This window comes from Sorex araneus, chromosome X (genome assembly GCF_027595985.1).
Source record: "Sorex araneus isolate mSorAra2 chromosome X, mSorAra2.pri, whole genome shotgun sequence".
Classification (NCBI taxonomy): Eukaryota; Metazoa; Chordata; class Mammalia; order Eulipotyphla; family Soricidae; genus Sorex; species Sorex araneus.
Genome location: NC_073313.1, coordinates 5,347,740 through 5,372,120, shown reverse-complemented (window position 1 = coordinate 5,372,120; position 24,381 = coordinate 5,347,740).

Sequence of the window (24,381 nt, the reverse complement as noted above, 5' to 3'; positions counted from 1 at the left end):
ACAAGGACATGCATACCCAACTTATAAACATACACACAAAATGGACACACAGAGACATGTACACAGATATACACCCACATGCATACACAGACATATGTAGATGTACAGAGACTCACATGTACATAATCACACGTGTGTGAGCTCACAGGCACCCACATGGACACAGAGACACACTCACATGCACACACATATATGCATATATACACGTACACAAAGCTCAGACTACATACACAAAGACACACATATAAGCAGATTTATACTGACATGCATACAGAGACACACATGCACTCATACAGACACAGAAACATAAACACACTTGCACGACAAATGACAGACAGCACACACACAAACCCACAATGACACACACAAGCACCTATAGACAGACATGTGCACACAACCAGACATACAAAGACGCACAGAAAGTAACAGGTATATAGACACAGAAGCACAATGATAGACACACAAATATACACATAGATGCAATGCTGATCACACAGACATATACACATGCACACACACTGAGACACAAAGACATAGACATAGAAACACAGCTATGTGGACACACAAACACAGCTATAGATGCAGAGATAGACATAAACAGATGTACTTAGAAATGCAAAGACACATGGATATAAACACAGACACTCATGCACACAGACCCACGCAGACATATACACATACATACAATCATCACCCACAGACATATACACACATACACAGAAAACTGAATTGTGCACACATAGACACGCAGACATACATAGACACATGAAAGTACATAGACTCATATATATAGACACGCTTAACATGTACATACATATACACATAAAAACGCTGACATACACAGACACACTTATATGCATGCACACTCAAGCACATACAGACACATACACACTAGCATACACACAGATAAATATATACACAAACGTACAAAGAGACTCACACAGATATATACATACACACATATGCACACAGCTACAACATGTACATATATACAGACTTATGTGCACAGACACGAACATAGACACAGAGACACACAGATGCATACACCTAGACACAGTCACGAACAAAAATACACTGACGCATAGACATACACAGGTACACATGCTAACTCACATTTATACACACTAACTTGTACACAAACATAGATACACACATACACACAGACAACTGGTATACACATAGACACATGCACACAAAGTCACGTAAACTAACATATACCGACATATACGTACAGAAGTACAGAAACAAACAGATATGTCCACAGACAGGCATATTCAGAAACATGCATACACAGACATGCACACTAGCACAGACACAACATATATACAAACACAGACATATGCATGGACACATGCATACAGAGAACTACACACATATACATAAATACACCTGCATGCTCACATTGACATACATGTACACACTGACATACACACAATCAGTTGCACATATACATAGAAACACGTGTGCAAGTGACATACATATATATATATATATATATACAAAGATACACAGATACACAGGCACAGACATTTATAGAAATAGACTTGTGCACAAAGAGACACAGACCTATATACAGACACACACAGAGACTCACACATACATATATGCAGACACATTCATACTCAAAAACACACAGACAATTATACAGACACATTAGATATACATAGACACACGTGCACACACAGAGACAAACAGACACACACAGAATGACACAAATACACAGGCATATACACAGACACTTTTTCCAAACAGACGTACCCACAAAAAACACATGCATAGGTACATAACATGCATACACACAGATGTATACACAGACACAAAACACAGATACATATGTATAGACATACATGCAGAGAAATATATTCAAGCACAAATATACACATAATCTCACACAAACAACAGACATATAAACACATTTGTATAAACACATAAACACATTAACATATACACATGTACACATGTGTACAAGCAAAAAAGACACACAGAAATATACATAGAGACACAGAAACATACAGACTTATAGACACACAAATGCTTACACAGACATACACACAGAGGAATTTACAGACAATGTACTACAAGATCAAACAGATATACACTGACACTGATGCATACATGACACAGACATACATAGAGACACAGACATAAAGACACATGTACAAAGATACACACACAAAGATATATACACAGACACAAGCATACACAATCACATAGACATATACACAGACACACATGCGTGCATACACAGACATATACACAGATACAGAGACACAAGCATACATGTAAACTCAGAGACAGATTCACTAACTTAGACATATATACATAGCCACAAACAGACATTAACACATGCACGCACAAACATACTGATACATATAGACATTTAAACAAAAGCACACACAGATACATACAAACATAGGGGCATAAATTGATGAAAACTTGCATGCACACACTTATGCACAGAGACACACACCCAAATGCACATAGAGACATATACTCAGGCATATACACAGACACAAGCACAAAGTCATATACAGACACAGAGACACACAGAGATGTTTGCATAGACACACAGATGCATGAATAGACACACAGATATATACACAGATATGAAGACATATAGACAGACACAAACACAGACATATACAGAAAGGAGACAGACACAGAAACACACAGATATATACAATGGCACACAAAGACAAACAGACATATACGCACAGAGGCCCACACAGAAATCCAGACACACAGCTCACACACAAGCAGAGAAACACACAGAAATATACACAGACACAGGTATATGGATAGACACAGAGACATGCACACACACACAAGCACACACCTAGACATACACAAACATAGACATATAGACAGACACACCCAATGCATGCACACATACACATACAGACTATATAAAGACACGCATGCACACACAGAGATACAGGGTCACACAGACATACTCAAACATGCAGCACAGTCACAACATGAAATTATACATGGGCTCAAAACATGCATACACAGCTACAAAATTGACATACACAGAGACATATAGACAGCCACACACAGATGCACAAGAAACATATACACAGACATACAGGCAGACACACTTATACACAGACACAGATACACACATAGATATATTCACAGACATATATACCCACGGCATTATTAACAGATTCATACGCTTATGTACAAAAAGATATACAGAAAACACAGATATATACATAAAGACACACACAACTATGCACATAGACACAACAGACGTTTGCAGAGACATACATAGCCACACACTAATATATACACAGACATATATAGAGACACATGTAGATACATAGGGCAGAATTATACACAGACACAGAATCAGACACACGCAGACATATATCCAGACACACAGAAACACCCAGACACACCCAGACACACAGATAGAGACACAGACAGACATATACACAAATACACAGAGACAGACACTATATACTTAGAGACATGCACGCATAGAGATACACACGTTCATTCACACAGACAACAAGAACATGTACACAGGCATGTCTGTTATCTTTTTATGCAAAAGTCTGTCTTTTTGTGCAAAGTGTATGCTTCTGTGTATAATTCTGTGTAGCACACAGAGACACACACGATGTATACACAGTCAAACACATGCACTCCCACAGAGACATATTAAGAACACAGATTACATACAGATATATATGTAGAAACACAGAGACATATACGGACACATACATATAAATACATAAACACATAAACATGCACATACAACAGACATACATACAGATTAGACTCACATATACATAACACATGTGTGCAACTACTGATAGACACACGGATATATACGTACAACACACATGTGCAGCCACATGAACAGACACATAAACATAGACACATACATGTATATATACACAAATATATACCCTTGCACACAGACATACAGACACAGACATATACACACAAAACACAGGCACACAGACACATACACAGACACACTCATGCTCACAGAGACATGGAGATACAGAGACATAAACATATACACACAGCACGCACATGCACACAGACATACACAGGCACACAGACATACACACTATACACACAGGCTTACACACAGACACAGATGCACACAGACGTATTTAGACATGGTACACCTGCAAACCCAGACATATACACTGATACAGAAGCATATAGGACATAGACACACACCCACATGCACACAGAGACCCACACAAGGATACATACACAAAGATACAAGCATGCACACATAAACATAGACATTTTTACAGACAAATGTGCACAGATATACATAGACATATGCACACACAATCATACTAACACAGAGACATATACAAAAAATACACAGAAACAGGTATATAAACCCAGAGACATAAGCGCAGATTAACAGATGTGCACACACAGACATAGATAGTCATATACAGACCCACAAAGACACACACACATATAGACAGACAAATGAACACACAGAGATACATACATAGACATACAGACACAGATTTATACAGAGGCACATACAACAGACATACACAGAGACACACAGATACAGTGCACACACAAGCACAAATAAACATAAATATACAAAGACACACATATATATGCATAGACACAGACACACACAATCAGAGAAATACACAAACATACACACATATACACACACATGCACATACACAGGCACTGAGATATACAAAGCCACACACACACAGGCAACTACACAAAGACAGATATATATAGTCCTACACCGACACACACATGCACACAAGCAGACATACAGACACCCACAGATGTATAAACATCCACACAGATATAGACACAGGCATAGAGACATATACACAGAGCACACATATGCACATACAGAGGCATACAGAAAGAGACGATTGGCATGTATGCACAAACAGACATAAAGTCACGCAGGCATATTTACAGACAAACCCACTTGTGCACACAGACATATACACAGACACACACCTATATGCACACACTGAGACACACAAATAGACTTATAGACAGACACACACATGCACACACAAGACATATAGATTAATAAAGACAGACAGGCAGATACAAACATACGCAGACAAAAATTGCACTTGTAAACAGGGCTCACAGACATATGCATAGGCATATGCGCACACAGACATACACAAAAATATACACAGAGACATAGAAAGACACAGAACAGACATATACAGAAACACACATACATTATATAGGTACACACAGATACACAAACACGTACACGTAAATGTACACAGACACAGCATTCACACACATGCACCAATACACATACTCACACAAACACACATATAGATACACAGGCATACAGAAATGCACACGGAGACACAGATTTATATACACAAAGACACTCAGGTCTATGCAGACACATGAACACAGATACACAGACTTATAAACATTTACACAGACACATGCACACACATACACATAAGACATACACAGAAACACACAGACATATACACAAGCACACATAGACAAACAGACATGCACACAGAGAAGCACATAGACATACACAGGCACAGTGCCCACACAAGCACACAGAGACACAAACAAATACATAGAAACAGACACACATAGAGATATGCGTAGACATATAGATGTGTACACTTACAGACAAGCAAAGACGTGCACAAACTTACACAGACACAGAGACACACACATGCACATATACAGATACTCAGAGACATATGCACAGACACACAAAGACACACAGACTTGTCACAGACACACACAGATATACAACAGATGCACTCACAGACATATATACAGGCACACACAAATAGATACATAGACATACACAGACACAGACGTATACTGAGACACACATAGTTGTATTACACAGCTACACATAGACACACCCATACACACAGATACACACACATGCACACATGGACATAACTCACATATACAGAGACACACATGCTCACAGACATATAATGACACAGGTATATGCATAGGCACAAGGACTCAATCACACAGACACACATGGACCTATGTTCAGACACACAGATGCACATAGACATATAAATTCACAGATACACATAGATATATACATTCTCTTACATACAACCTAGTCATATACACAGACACAGGAATATACACACATGTGGACACACATGCACACATAAGACAAAATACCTATACAGAGATACACCATATACACAGAGACATAAAGATGTATACTCAGGAAAACCCCGACATATACACATCTAGTCACAAAGAAATAAATACAGACAGAAATACACAAATATATCTTGTATACACAGAGCACAGATATAGATACAGATACACATATATCAACCAATAAACTTGCACACACAGAATCACACTTTCACACAAATATTTATAGATAGAGACATACAGAGAGACATGTACAGACATATATGCATATAGAGATACACACAGACAAAACACATAAACACAAACAGAAAAATACTCAGACACACTCTTGCACACTTTACAAACATATATATACAGTATATATATATATATATATATATATATATATACATAGAGACGTATATACAGATACATATCCACACGCACACAAGAGACACACAGATATATATGGAAAAACACATGCATACACAGACACACACTAAGTTATACTTAAACACACAAACAGATAAGGACACACACAGACGTATGCACAGGCAGAACCATATAGACAGAAACACACATTTATAGACATATAAATAGACATATATACAGAAACCAATATGCACTCACATGGGAAATATACACAAATACACAGAAACACAGACACTCACGTGCACATAGACGTGCAAAAATATATACATAGACACACATAATATGCACAGAAAAACACATGTACTCTCAAATACACACTTGCACATCACAATACAGGCATATATACACACAAAGAGAAATATGCAGAGATACAAACATGCACCACAGATACACCCAGACATATATACTGATAAACATGCATGTACACACAAATACACATGCACATTCACAACACAGGCATATTCAAGATACAAAGAGGCATACACTCAGAAATATACACTGCAGACATAGACATATACAGAAAAATATACGAATACACATCCGCACACACAACATACACATACACACATACATAGCATCCACAGAGATACACAAACATATAGAGAGACACAGAGAGACATACACATATACTAAACATATGAATACATAGACATACAAACATACGCTCAGACATGCATTTATGATAGACATGTATACATGCAGATAGACAGAGACACATAGCCAGAGCACAGGACATACAGACACAGCAAACATACAAAGACATACACATTTAGAGACACAGAGATATACATAGTCACCCATATGCACACACAGACACTAAGGGACATATACACACATATGTGCAGACACGAACTGCATACATAGACAATGTGCACAAACCCCTATCACACAGACACACGATATATACACATGTACAAACAGAAAGATACACAGATATATACATAGATACAGAGACAAAATTATGCACAGAGACACTCAGACATGTACACAGAAAGATACACGGACAGACATTTCCACAAACTCAGGCAGATATAGACAGATATATTCACAGACAGATATATACTCAGATCTACCTGTGCACATGAAGACATACAGTTGCATAGACAGGCTTGCACATGCACACACAGACAACACATATACACACAAATACACATAGAGATACATAAATAGACATACAGAGGACACACCCAGTGCAACACAAAGGCACACAAACAGGCCTGTATACATATACACAGACACAAAGACATATGTACACACAGACATATATGCAGACACACTGACATACAGAGACACACAGCGACAATCAGACATATACATAGACACTAAGAGACACATAATATGTACATAGATGTGCAGACACAATCACATAGAGACACACATAAATGTATACAGACATACAACATATGAGCAGACACAAATAGACATAAGGTAGACACACTCAGATATACACATAGACACAGACACAGTTACATACAGACATGCTCAGACACAACATACACAGACACACACACATAATCATACATAGGCACAGACATACACACACATCCCCACACACAGAGGCATATATACAAACGCACATGCACAGAAACACACATATACACAGAGACGTATGAGATACATATAAGCACATATAGACATATGTAGAGACACATTTGCACACACCCATACAAATATACACAGAAATGCATAGACATAGACATATGTACACACATATAAGACAAATCCAAACATCACCAGAAAGACATACAAACATAGACACAGACACATAGAAATATATACGCACACCTCATAGACACACACATGCACACCCACATTAAAATACGAACTCACACACAAGCACACAAACATCCATACACATGCAGAGACTGACATGTACACTGACACATCTGCTCACACATATATACAAGGACATATACAGACACAAATACATGCCAATGCACACATACACAGACACAAGCACATGCTCACACAGACATACAGATACCCAGATATACAAGTAGAACACACATGCACACCCATAGACATATACAGTCACGTACAGACATGCGCACATTCACTCACAGACACACATGCTCACACAAAGATACAAAATATATTGACAGACACACAGATGTATGTATATACAGATATCCAGAAACACAATATACACATATACACACATAGATATAGATACACATATAGACATATACAGACCTCCACACATGCAAATATACCGAGACAAATACACACAGAGACATATTTGCAGACACTTAGGACCCATGCATACATAGACATATATGCAAATACAGTTCTACAGATGTATACAACGAAATACATATATACTGACATATATTGGTAGATACACATGCTTGCAGACACACATATACAGATACACAGAGGTACACACACATGCAGAACTAATGACAAAGACATGTATACAACATGCGCAGGTAAACACACATATACACAGTCATACACATACACACGTGCACTGACACAGACATACTCAAATGTATACACATAGACATATACACATACACACAACAACATACACGGACACAGACATATATACAGATGCACAGACACAGACATGTACATAGATTCATACACATAGACATACCTATATAGCAATATATAGAGACACACAGACATTTACACAGATACACATTCATATATATTTACACAGATATATACACAAATGTATACACATGCACACATCAATATACATGGACACAGACATATACACAAATACACACAGACAGACATAATCATAAATGTATACACAGGCATATACAGATAGTATACATGGACACACAGACATGCACAGACACACACGATACACACATTCAGAGACATAGACATACACAAATGCATACACATAGACATATACACATATGAACAGCAATATACACAGATACACAAACATATACAGAGAGACGCATACACAAACAATGACAACACATATACACAGAAACACAGACATTCAGACATGCACAGACACAAAAGAAATATGCACACATGTAGACTTTCACAGAGAAACAAATGCGAACACAGATATATACAAGACACACAGGTACATGCACACAGACATCTACAGTCAGCATAGACATATACACAGATACAAAATACAAACATAACACCAGTGCAGACATATGCATACAATATACACAAGTAAACACACACATTTACAAATACACAGACAATAGACATACACCACACACCATATGCACGCATATACACAGACACTGGCACATAGACATCAACATGGAGATACACAGACATAGAAATCCACACACAGATATTCAGATACATGCACAAAGATATAGACATGTACATAAACATGTACACAAAAGTACACATATCCACACAGAAAAACATGCCCACGGACATATATATTAAGAGACACAAGCATGCACAGAGACATACAGAAACTGAGAGTCACACGGACATACACAGAAACATACTAACATGTTGACCCACAGACAACACAGAGATATACACAGACTCACCTGTTGGCACACACAGACGTAAATAGAAATATACACACACACAGAAACACACCCTGACACATACACTGACACATGTACAACAAATTCAGATAAAGACAGACATATACACCAAGATACACATAAACAGATACACAGATATGTGAATAGACACAATCACAAGACACACTGACAGAAACACACCCAGTCACAAACATGTGCCACACATATACATAGTCATTTGTAGACACACAGTTGCGCCTATAGACATGTATACAGAGAACACACATGAAACACACGGGCACAGAGAAACATAAATCATACACAAACACAGGGAAATATACAGATAGACACAAACATATACACTGACACACACGTTGGCACAGACACATGAATACACAAACACACAGAAATAAAGACACACATAAATATATAAAATGCAAAGTGTGACAGTGAGATATAGAGACAAAAACATGTATACACACAGATACCAAACAACACATATATGCAGAAACACATACACATTTACACGGACACACACATGCACACATGGAAACACAATATACATAGACACATGCATAGATACACACATATATATATATACATAGACACGTAGACACACATAAACATAAACATAGACACATTGGTGCACACGCTTGCATGGGAACAGATATTTTCACAGATATATACAAGCACACAGACTTACAAATGCACACACAGACATATGGAAACAGTCATATTGATCAACAGAGATAGACACAGCATATACACATACACATATGTGTGCACACGCAGACACATACACAGACATACGCTTGCATACACACATGAAGACAGACGCAGAAAGAGACAGATATATATATATACAAGACACAGGAATTCACACAGACACAAAGGTGTATGCATAGTCACACAGATACAATAACACATAGACACATGCACAGACATAAACACACAGAGACTTATGCAGACATACACACAGACACAAACCGAAATGCAGACACAACAAAGATATATAACACAGACATATACACATGTGCACACACATGCTCAGACACACAAATGCAAACACAGAAATATAAGCACAGACTCATACAGACCCCCACGTGCACACAGACACACATCAACATATACATAGACACACACATGTACACACAGACATATAAACATAGACACACATAGACATACACAGATACTAATCCATATAATAGAAACATAATACTTATATATACATAGACAAACACATGCACACAGAGACATGCACAGACATGCACACAGACAAAACCAGATAAACACGTGCAGCACACCAGAAAACAGACATATATACAGATAGACACAGAAATATACACAGACACACATGCACACACAGACATAAACTGACACAGACATAAACCCAGACATGCACAATAGAGACACATAGATATATTCACACTGAGGGGCAAATATACAAATATACACAGGTGAATATACAGATATAAACCCACATGCATATACAGATGTACACACAGACGTACACAATAGACACTCAACAGTCATACATATACAGCGTCAGATACACAGACATATGCCCACTCTGAGAAACAGACAGATAACATACCGAACATAGAGACACAGAAAAATGCACACAGACAGATACAAAGACACAGATACACACAGGCACACATAGATGTACACATATAAACACATATAAATTTAACAACCACAGGGGCATGTGTGCCTACGTGCACACACATTCACACAGGCACAACATGCTCAAAGATAAATGAACACAGATATATAGCTGTACACACAAAGACATATAGACACATACAACATAGACATATCCACACACACACTCACATATACACAAAGTGATCCACACTGACTTATACACAAAAACATGAATGTACCAGCAGACACACAGATATAGACATACACAGAGAAATAGTGACATGTACAGAGACAGACATACACACAGAAACACACCTGTACACACAGACATATACACAGAAACACAGAGATAGAAAAGACATACACAGAGGCACACTTATTTGTATAAACATGGACACATATACAGAGACATAAATGTGGATGCATACAAGTATATACAGATACAATTCATGCATGTACACACTAGTTTCAGACATAGAAAGATACCCAGACATACATAGACACACACGCACCCACAGACTTATATATAAAGACATACATAGAGGGATAACCAGACATACACATAGTCACACACCTGAAGCATACAGAGATACACATACATATACACAGAAAAACATGCACACACAGACATACATATACACACAGAACTCACAGACATAGACATAGTCACAGACCCACGTGCACACACAGATATATACAGAGGCAGTGAAGAACACATATATAGACACAAGTATAAGCATAGACACATACATACACAAACTCACACAAATGTGCACACACAGCCATATACACACCCACACCCACATGCAGCACAGACATAGGCATGCGCACACATATTCATACACACAAACATAGACATGCATACTGATTTGCACACGCAGATACAGACATATATGCACTGACACACAAGCCTATACACAGACACACACAGAATGTACAGAGAGACACACAGACATTGACACGCAACATAGGCACATGAAACATAGACATACACACTGATATACACACACCAGCATACAGATGCACACACATATACAGATGCACACACAGACATATACACAGACACACAGAACATATATACGTACACAGACATGGATGCAACACACGGAGCCACAGTTAGTCATATCTACAGAAACAAACAGAATATGCATACACACTCACAGATATATACATAGACATCTAGAGACCCACGCAAACAGAGAGGTACAGAATTATACAAAAACACAGGTATACATATACACAAACAAATATATTCACTCACAGACACACACATATAGAGACTCAGGCATATACACATGCCCACATGCACACAGACAAGACACATATGTATACACATATATAGACTCACACACAAGTGCACACATATAAGTAGACACATGGACACACAAAACACTTAAAACAATGGTACACACACATATGCAAAGGCATGCACAGAATCACAGGTGACTGTGATTATACTGACACACGTATACAAGGACACAGACATATACCCAAATCATACACATGCACATAAAATGCACACACATACAGACATACACCCACATGAACAGATACACATATATTGACACAGTTATACACACACGTAAGCACACAGATACACAGAAACCCACATGTAGAGATATGCACACACATATACACAGATATGAACATGTATATACAGCACAGACTACATAGACAAAGATATACATATACATTGGTTCACACTGACATGCACACACAAACACACATGCACTCATACACGCAAACACAGACACATTTGCGTGCACACACAAAGACAAAGTCACACACTTTCATACACCTGTACGCACAGAAATGACAGACAACACATATAGACTCAAATACATGAGCCATATACACAGACGTATATATAGACACACTTGCACACATGCAGACATATAAAGATACAGAGACTCACAGATATATAGACTAACAAACACAATGACAGACACACAGACACGCAGAAATATATACATGAAGAGATATACACAGCTATATACACAGACACAAAAGCACACAGACACAAACACAGACATATACACAAAAACTCACACAGACACGTCCACAGACATGTACACAGACACACATTTACAAGCACAATTACAATACAGATTTTTAAACAGACATGCCCACAGCAGATGTATACACGGACACAGATATATATGTAGACACACAGACACAAACACACAAACATATACAGACACATACACACACAGAGATATGGACACACAACACAAAGACATATCGATAGTCACAGAGAAACACAGACATACATAAACATAACACATGCTGACATATAACGAAAAACAGACAGATTACAGAAACAATGAACACACATGCACATGGAGGCATATAAACAGACACACAAACCTATAGACACAGACATAAACACAAGCCACACAGACATTTATGGACAGAAATAAATGCACACAGAGGTACACACAGATATATATATATATATGGACACAAGTATATGCATACACAGACTCACAGATTCACACAGACACATACATACAGCTACATTCCCACATGCACACACACAGACACAACACACATATACAGAGACTTACACAAATGTGCACACACATAAGTATGCAGACACACAGACATACAGACATGGCCACACATCTATCACACAGATACAGAGAAACATAAAAATACATACGTAGACACAGATGCACACAGGCGGATACACATAAACCACAGGTATGTACATAGACACACACAGACATACATACCAACAGAGACATAAACACAGATACACAAAATTATGCACAAAGATTCACATGCACACACAGACATATTTACAGATTGAGACACAAAGATACACCTACACAGAGACACACAGGCACAAACGGAAATATCCTTAGACACTTAAGCACACACCCGAACACACTAATAGATACAGAGTCATAAACAGACATATAGACGGATACAAACACAGATACACAGACACACACCTATATGCACACACAGAGATACGCAAATATATACAGAGGCATATACATGGACACATGATCATATACCTAAACACAAATAGAAGTACAAAGACACACAAACATATATAGACACAAATGCTCAGACATACACTGAGGCACCCAAACACAGACAAATACACAGACCCATACTCACATGTACACACAGATATAGACACATAGTCACACACATACACAGACACATGCACACAAGACACACACAGATATACACAGACGATTACACAAACACCACACACATGCATACTCAAAGACACGCAGACATGTGCCAAGACATACACCTAGTTCACACAAAAATACAAGACATATACAGAGACACACAAGTCACATGTACACATAGACATTAGACATGCACACAGACTTAGACACACAATAAACATTGATTCAGAAACACAGAGATACAGGTATTTATTCACAGAGGGAAACACAACAACAGCACACACAGAGATATATACAGACACGTAGATGCATGCCTACACAGATAGATATAAGCACGTACACACAAAGATATAGACACAAACATACTCAGATACACAGAAGAATACACAGATACACATAGATACACAGACACATAAATTGATGCCCACTAGTGTACATACACAGGCAGTCATATACATATGTGCACACACAGACCTATAGTCACATAGATCAAACATATAGATCAACACACGTGCTTACACAGTCACACATAGACATGTACACTGACACATACCCACACTTACACAGACATATACAGAAACAGAAACACGTTCAAAGAAACACACATACATGCCCAAAGATATATACAAACACACACATGCACACAGAACAGATTATACATACAGAATCAGACACACACAGAAATGTACAAATACACCTGCATACATAGACATATGCACAGTCATACACTGGCACACAGATAAATACACAGGTAAACACACAGGCATATGCACAGACACTGACTCACAGACATATACACATATACACACGCGCACACAGTCACTTACAGACATATATACAGAGAAACACACAGACATATAGACAGACACACATACATGCACGGACACCCATACACATATATCTGCACACATGAGCACAGACACAGCTCACACATATAAACAGACACAGAAACACGAACAAATATAAACCTATTTTCACACACAGAGCCGCAGACACAATTAGACACACAGACAATAATATATACAAATACACAGACACACATTTGCATAGACAATGACATAGCCGCACAGACATACAAAGATATACACAGACATATACAGATACATAGTGATATATATATGTATATATATATATACCCATAGACACATGCACAGACACTGGGAGACAGACGTATACACAGCCATACACAGACACCCAAACTCACCTAAAGACATGTACAGATACACATGTATACACACTTCCATATAGACACATACCCACACACATATATACACAGGCATGCAGATGCATACATGCTGACACACAGACATGTAGACACATACAGACAGACATAGACACACAAGACATACACGTACATATACACAGACACACCCAATGCAAGTGCAGATACACACAGACACATACACAGACACACATATCCACACAGACATGAATAAAGACACGCAGATTGACAGTCATATACAGAGACACAAATATTCAGACATGTGCGCACAGATAAATGAACACACAGACATGTACAAACTCACACAGATGCACATATGGATATACATGCACACATGCACACACAGATATATACATAGGAATACAGAGACATATACACACATGCTCCCAAACACATGACACACAGACAAAAGTAATGCAGACACTTACAGATGGATATACAGACATCTGCATACACCCACATGCAAATACACACATAGACACAGACACTTATGGCAGCATAAGATACACAGGTATATACATAGAAATAGACACAATCAAATATACACATATAGACACATATAGAAACACAGACATAGACACACAAAGAAACAGACATACAACTGTCATAAACAGGCACCCCCCAATGTATGCAGTAACACCCATATATATATATACACCAAACATACGCACACATAGGTACAGACATATACTCATAGACACCAGCACACACACAACACCGATGTACACAGACTTATACCTGCTCACCTGCATACACAGATACATATACAAATAGGTACACACCCTCATGCACACACAGATTAGCAAAAACAGATGAATTAACATGTGTACACAGAACCGCACATATATGCACAGATACACACAGACATATACAGAGATACACATATGCTAACAGAGATATAGACATAACTGATCGATACACAGACATACAGAGACACACATGTACACAAAGATGCCCATGCACACATACACAAACATACTTTTGTGTGTACACAAAGATATGTACACAGACACACACAAAACAGACATACTCTCACAAATGTGTACATAGACACACATGCACACACAGCTATATACATACAGAGAAACAGATAAACAGACATATACACAGATGCATGTCCACACACTGACGCACACACACCTAGACACACAGAGACATATACGTAGACACACAGAGACACAGATATATAGACAAATACGTGTAGTCAGTCATACAAACGCACACCCAGAGATACAAGGACATAGACACACAGACACACAGACGTACATCCATGTGTACACACAGACATACAGAAACACATACAAGTAAACACAGACACATGAACACTCACACAAGTACACATAGACATACACATGGACAAACACTGTCTCACAGAGACATATTCGGAGAAATACACACACCCATACAGACAAAGACCCACACAGATATAGACAGACACAGCATGTACATATAGAAAGACATACACATAGAGAATGAGACACTGACACATACAGACACACAGATAACAAAGACATTGATACAGATATATACATGCTCACACAGACACACATTTGCGAGCACACATATATAGATATAGACTTATAGACACAGATGTACACAAACACATGTGCACAAAGAGGCAGACATACACATGCACATACCCACTTGCACACACACAAATGCAATGATGTATAGAGATATGCACTCACAGACACATGTAGATATACTGAGATGTACATAGCCTAACACATGTACAAACAGAGATAGGAATACATAGAGACACACAGAAAAATGCATAGAAACACAAACGTGAACACACACAGACATATACAGGCACAGATATGCACACATACTTATACACAGACACGCAAATGCACACACAGAGACTTATCCACAGATACACACATATTCACAGACACAGAAAACAAATGCTCAAACACCCATATGGACACACAAATGTAAACATAGAAACATACATTTACAAATATAGACACACATATACAACAAATACACAGACTCAGACATATGCACACATACAAAGGTACACAGATATATATAGACACACAATGTAAACACAAGACATAGATATATTACAGACATGCAGTCATATACACCGACACACATTTACAGAGAAACAGACATACATAGCACACCTACATGCATACACACATGTGTAAATATCAGACATATATACACACAGACTCTGACACACAAATATACAGACACATATACACTGATATACAGACACACAGCTAAACATAGACACGCATACACACCCCGACATTTACACAGACATACACATGAAGACATATAGACATATGCAAATGAACAGAAAGACACATATATTTACCTGGACACATAGACACATGCACATACACACAGACATACACACAGACATTCATACATAGATACATACGCATACAGAGATAGAAACTGCCCACATAGACAATACACACATATGCACAGACATATAGATAGACACATACAAAATAACAGACATTCACAGACAACACTTGCACCGAATCACATACATATACAGAGACACACAGATATGTAGATATAGACATAGACATGATCACATAGACACACACATATATACACAGACATACAAAGGCACTGCATGAACACACACAAACATGCACAGACACACACATGTACACACAGACACAGATACACAGAGAGACACACACATACACGCACTTGTACACACACAGAGACATACACAAACACATACCCACATGCACACACAAAGACAAAGTACAGACATATACACAGATTCACTGTGGCCCATATAGGGTAAAAGGGGTGCAGCCCCTCAGGCCTTGCCCTTTGCATGCAGGATCCGGTATTTGCTGTGCAGCAGTGATGAAGGTCGTGCCTTCATCGTCCAGAGGAGCCCACTGCAGCCTTGGAACACACATGTGTGGAGGGACCCAGGCCTGGCACCATGTCTGTGTTGCTGGTAAGCTGGGGGACAGTGTCCGCGCCCTCCGTCCATTTGTAGCTCTTACTGGAGCACACTGACCACACCAACCTCTCCCCTGCTCTGGGGACTCTAGATATTGTATAGACTAGCTCACCCTCTTCTCACACACATACACAGAGACGCACGCATATATATATATATATATATATATGATATATATATATATGCACACAGACACAGACATACGCACTCATAGAGTCACACAGACATACATACCCACAGAGACACACAGACATGCACAACAGAGCTACACACAGACATGCACAACAAAGCTACACAGAGACATGCACACACAATATGCATTCACACAGACATATGCACACACATAGATACGTATGCACACATATGTGTATCTGTGTGTATCCTGAGGAATCAGAATGAGATATGGCTAGTGTGGCTGAGGGTCTCGTCGGCAGCCCAAGGGCTCCAGCAACCCAACAGGTGTGTGTGTGACCCCGCCTGCTCTGCATCCTGCAGCTGTCAACTGCTGTGTGTGTATGTGTGTGTGTGTGTGTGTGAATTAATTCTACCACTGTGAACCTGCTACATGAGCACGGACATACTGCATGACCCTCTCACCAAGCTGACGTTTCTCCAAACCTGTCCGCTCTCCACAGGGGACACTGTCTGTTTGTGCTAGCCCCCCTGCCCCCCTGCCGGCCTTGCGGGAGCAACATTCATACATACACACTCCACTGAAGGAAGTGTAGTCGCCCTGTGGGCCCCCGGAACCAGTGTGCACACAGACATGGTGGACATGGAGGCCAGAGCAAGGCCCATTCTCCAGGGAGGCTGCTGCCCACCTGCTTTCTGTGGGCTGTAAACCCAGGACCACCATTTGGGCAGAGGGTGGCGGGGGCGCAGCTGAGAAGTGGTAGTCGACGCACAGGGTGACTCGAGTGTGCCCACGGGGGGCGGGGTGTGTGTGCTGTGGGCTTTGGGTGCTGCTGTGCAGCCTGAGTGCCAGGGTGCGGGGGTGGGGGTGGCCGCAGGCCAGGGCCATGGCTCTGGTCCCTGCTTCCCTACTCGTAGCTAGTTGGGGTTTGTGGCTGCGCCCCTTCCTGTCAGAGACACACCTTGGCTCACCCCTGCCCCGGACCATCTGCCAAGGGACATCAGTGCCAGTGGCCTCGGTGTCTTGGAGCCGGCGCGGACCCCGGAGCCACCAAAGGGCCGCGTGTGAGTAAGTGCAGGGCCCCATTGCCGGGAAGGCCAGCTTCTCCCTCTCTCACTGATTCCGTTTACGGACAGATGTTCTTCAGTGCTGAGAAGTCAGTGCTCTGTGGTCCGCTTTGATTATTCATGCCTTTTTAATTTTTAAGGGAATGGCCGTGCCTGATCATTGCTGAGCACGGTTCCCCATGGCCGTGGACAGTCTCCGAGCAGCCGGGCCGGCGTGCTTGGTGCAGGGGGAGCAGCAAGACCTTCCGGGACCTCTGGCTGGTGTCCAACTTGGGACCCTTTCATGCAGAGACACCCCCGCCTCCTCTCCATTCCGCACATCTTTCGGCCAGCGTCAGGGGCTCCTGCAGGACCGGCCTGCCCCAGACCACAGGAAGTCGGCTTCCCTGTGAAATCACATCCCGCCTAGGGTCTGGTTTTTCTGCTGATGGGGAAAGCACACGGGAAACCCAATCTCGCCAGATGTAAAGTGACTCTCTGGCCCAACCTTGAGTGCCACAGAGAGGTACAGCCGCTCCCGAGGAAGGGGTGGGAGAATGGGAGGGAGGGAGATGGAAGATGTGGGATAGAGCCAGAGGAAGAGGAGGCAGGAAGTGGTGCTGATCCTGGGGGTAGCTGCGGGCCCAGAGGTGGGCCATCTGTCATAGCTCTGCCTCTGGTTGGCTGAGTCACGACACACCTGCCGTGCGGCTCCCACACCCTGTCTATGAAGGTGAGCTGCTTTTTATTATTATTTATCCCTCAATAAATATTTTATAAAATATTTATTAAAAATATTGTGTATGATGTTAATGTAAATGTTTTATATCATAAACTATTTGTTTTAAAATATTTTATAAAATATTTAAACTTATTTAAAAATTTTAATACAATTTTTTAAATTTTGTTTTCCTTTTTTTTGGTTACAGATTTTTTTTTCCTTGGCCGGTCAAACCTGCGGTGCTCAGGGCTTCTTCCTGGCTCTGTGCTCAGGAATCACTCTTGGCGGGGTTCAGGGCAGCTTACACAGTGCCAAGGACCCAAATTAGGTCTGTCGTGTCCAAGGCTGGCGGCCCTCTCTCTGTTCCATCTGCAGCCTTCATGCAGCTCTCTTACTAGATCTGTTCTTGGGGGTCGGCGCTTGGTCCTGAGTACATTTGCGACGATTCCCTCCTGTCTGGTCTTTGCACTTTTTAAATGTCCCTCGGTGTTCTCTTTAGGTAGTAGCGACCCTTTTGTTGCCATCTGACAAGCCTCACTTATTTTGCCTGTCCCCGATCCCGTGCTATGTCTCTGAAATGAGAATTTGCTGCTTCCTTCTCTGCGTTGCTGGGTGGGCGGGGGCCGTAGGGCACCCTTGGGTGCAGAGACCCCCAAGTAGGTCATCCGTCCTGGAGCTCGGCAGTGGGTGATAGTCCCCGTCTCTGTTTTGTTCTCGAAGTTTCCCCCGACCTTCAGGGTTTCCGGCTCGCACCGCCCAGCTGTGCCGTTTCTCCAGCTGCGTCTGCTTCTTCCATTACCACTTCGTCAAGTTGTTCTATGGCTTGGGGCTATTTCAAACATCTAATTGGCGAACAGTGGGCTGCCTGCAGAGCAGACCTCTGGCGAGAGCGGCTGTGGGCTGCGGAGTCGGTTTTCAAAGCCCCCGATGGAACTCGGGGCTGGGTGGACACTCGCTCCAGCCAGAGACGCCTCTGGGCCCAGCTGGGCCGGGGTTTCTATCTCCCAACCCTCGTGACGGAGTTCTGGGGAGCCGGGTGCTGCTCAGAGCCTAGCGTGGGGCAGGCCTCAGCTGAGACGCAGATGTGGGGGTGAAGGCTCCCGCGCCCCCAGCTGCCCCCAGCCAGAGGTGAGAGTCTGGCCTCAGAGCTGCCCTGAAGAGCAGACCATATGAAATCATCTTTATTTGTTGTTGGGGTTGATCTGTCTGGGTGGAATCTGCTCATTTCTAGAGCAGGAAACAACCGTCAGGTCTGGTCTGGGGTAGGGGGGCTCAGGGGGGACTCCTGCTGCACCCCCGACAGCCCAACGTGATCAGACTTGCTTTGAGAAATGGGGTCCAGTACCCAGAGCAATGAACCCGGTGTGCAGTGTTTGGCTGGCGGCTGGGTGGGGTGGACCTTGCCCCTTGGTTTCAGAGGATGCTATCAAGGGTCCCCCCAGGAGGTGCGGCTGAATAGCCACCACCCCCACCCCTCGATGGGCCAAGAACCGGAGTCCCGTCGAAGCTCTGTGGAACCTTCCTCGTCCCTCCTTGCAGTAACCACTAGCTTACTTAAACCAATGGCAGGGTGACCTTGGGTGTCCTTGGTTCCATGGAGGAAGGTGGACTTCTGCAGGGTAGGGGGACACATTCAGGCGTCTCCCTCAGCACCCTGACAGGATGCACCCTACTTAACGTTCTTCCTGCCAGCCAGGCACTGTGTGCCACAGTGCACCATCAGCTTGAGAGAGCCACGGAGGGGTGCCGAGGGGTGCTGTGCCCATGGGAGACCCAACCAGAAGCCTGGCTTCCTGCCACTACGAAACTGGTGCTTCCTCCCAGGCCTAACCCCAGCTGAATCTCCCCCCACCACTCTCTCTCTCTCTCTTTCTCTCTCTCTCTCTCCCCCCCATCTCCTCTGTTGTCTCACACACACCACAGATACACACTCAAGCAGTCATAACAGTCATGCACACACAGTCCTACAGTAACACATACATGTAGGCACACACTTATGCACTCATACACACTGGCTCACAAACACAAACACACACACACCAGCCCCCAGACTTGCCCTAAAGTTTTCTGCTGTAGAAGGCAGCAGATTTCACTTAGAAGGATCAACCCTCATGAGAAATAAAGATCATTTCATATACTCGACCCTCTCGTACACAGGCACGGGCCCCCAGGCCCAGTCACATACACAGGCACACTAAGACCAATTGCACCGTCAAACACAACCACACACATGCACACAGAAACACGCATATTCTCAAACACACACTCAAAATATTTGCACATCTGCACACTCACCACGATGATGTACAGGAAACAGCATGCACTCCAACTGACACATGCTTTTTTCCATGCTCTCACACAACACATTGAAAGGATGTACACATACGTTCACTCCGAAACTGTCACACATACTCGTGCATATTCAGTCAGCACACCTCAGACACACATGGTCCCCCACACTCAATCACACTAACATATGCACATTCACACTCACACTGAGACTCATTCACATGCCAGCACTCTACCTATACAGTCTCACTGACATACACACATATGTACACTCCCAGCTCACACACTCAGACACATTCAAAATCACACAGACATACACACACCTTCACACTAAATCATACATATGTACACACAGTCACACATATACAGTGTGATGTGTATTTACACTCAACACATTCACAATCATATACTCAGGCACACAATTCCTCACACACAACACTGAAACACAATGACACAACCAGATACTCATACACTCACACATACAGTCCACAGTATCACACACAATCACACAAACACAGGTACACACTATCAATCCCTCGCACTTAGGCACACACAAAATCACACACTCAGATGTACGATCCCTCATTCATACAAAACCTCATTCAAACACAAGACCACACGTTCTATCACACACAAACTCTCAGACACAGATGCACACACAACCCACACAATCAAAGACAAAATCAAAATCACACACACACAATCGCATAGAAAACGCACTTGAGACACAGCTGCACACACGCACACATAAATGTGGTCCTTAGGCCATTGTGACATGTGTGAACAACAGCCAAAAAGGGGTGAACCATGCATAAGAGGCCCCTTTGCACCCAAACATGTAGGGAGAGTGACCTGATTCATCTCGGTGACATGACCCATGACTGGAAGGATCAGAGAAAGTGTCCATTCGTTAGCTGCAGTCGAAACTGCCAAAAGGAATATGTCAGAACCAGAGGAAATAAGGTATGGAGAAAAAAGGGAGATAAAAGGCAGAGATGGAGGAGGAGTGATAAAAAACAAAACCTGTGGAGGAGGAGGAGGTGGTGTCGGGAATGAGAAAAGAAGAGTAAGATGACGAGAGAGAAATACGTCAATAGATAAAGGGTACATCAGAAGAAGAGGTGGATGGGGGAATGGGAATTTGAATCTGTGAATGGAAATTGTGACAGGGAGGGACCGGGAAGTGTGAGAAGAGGGAGACC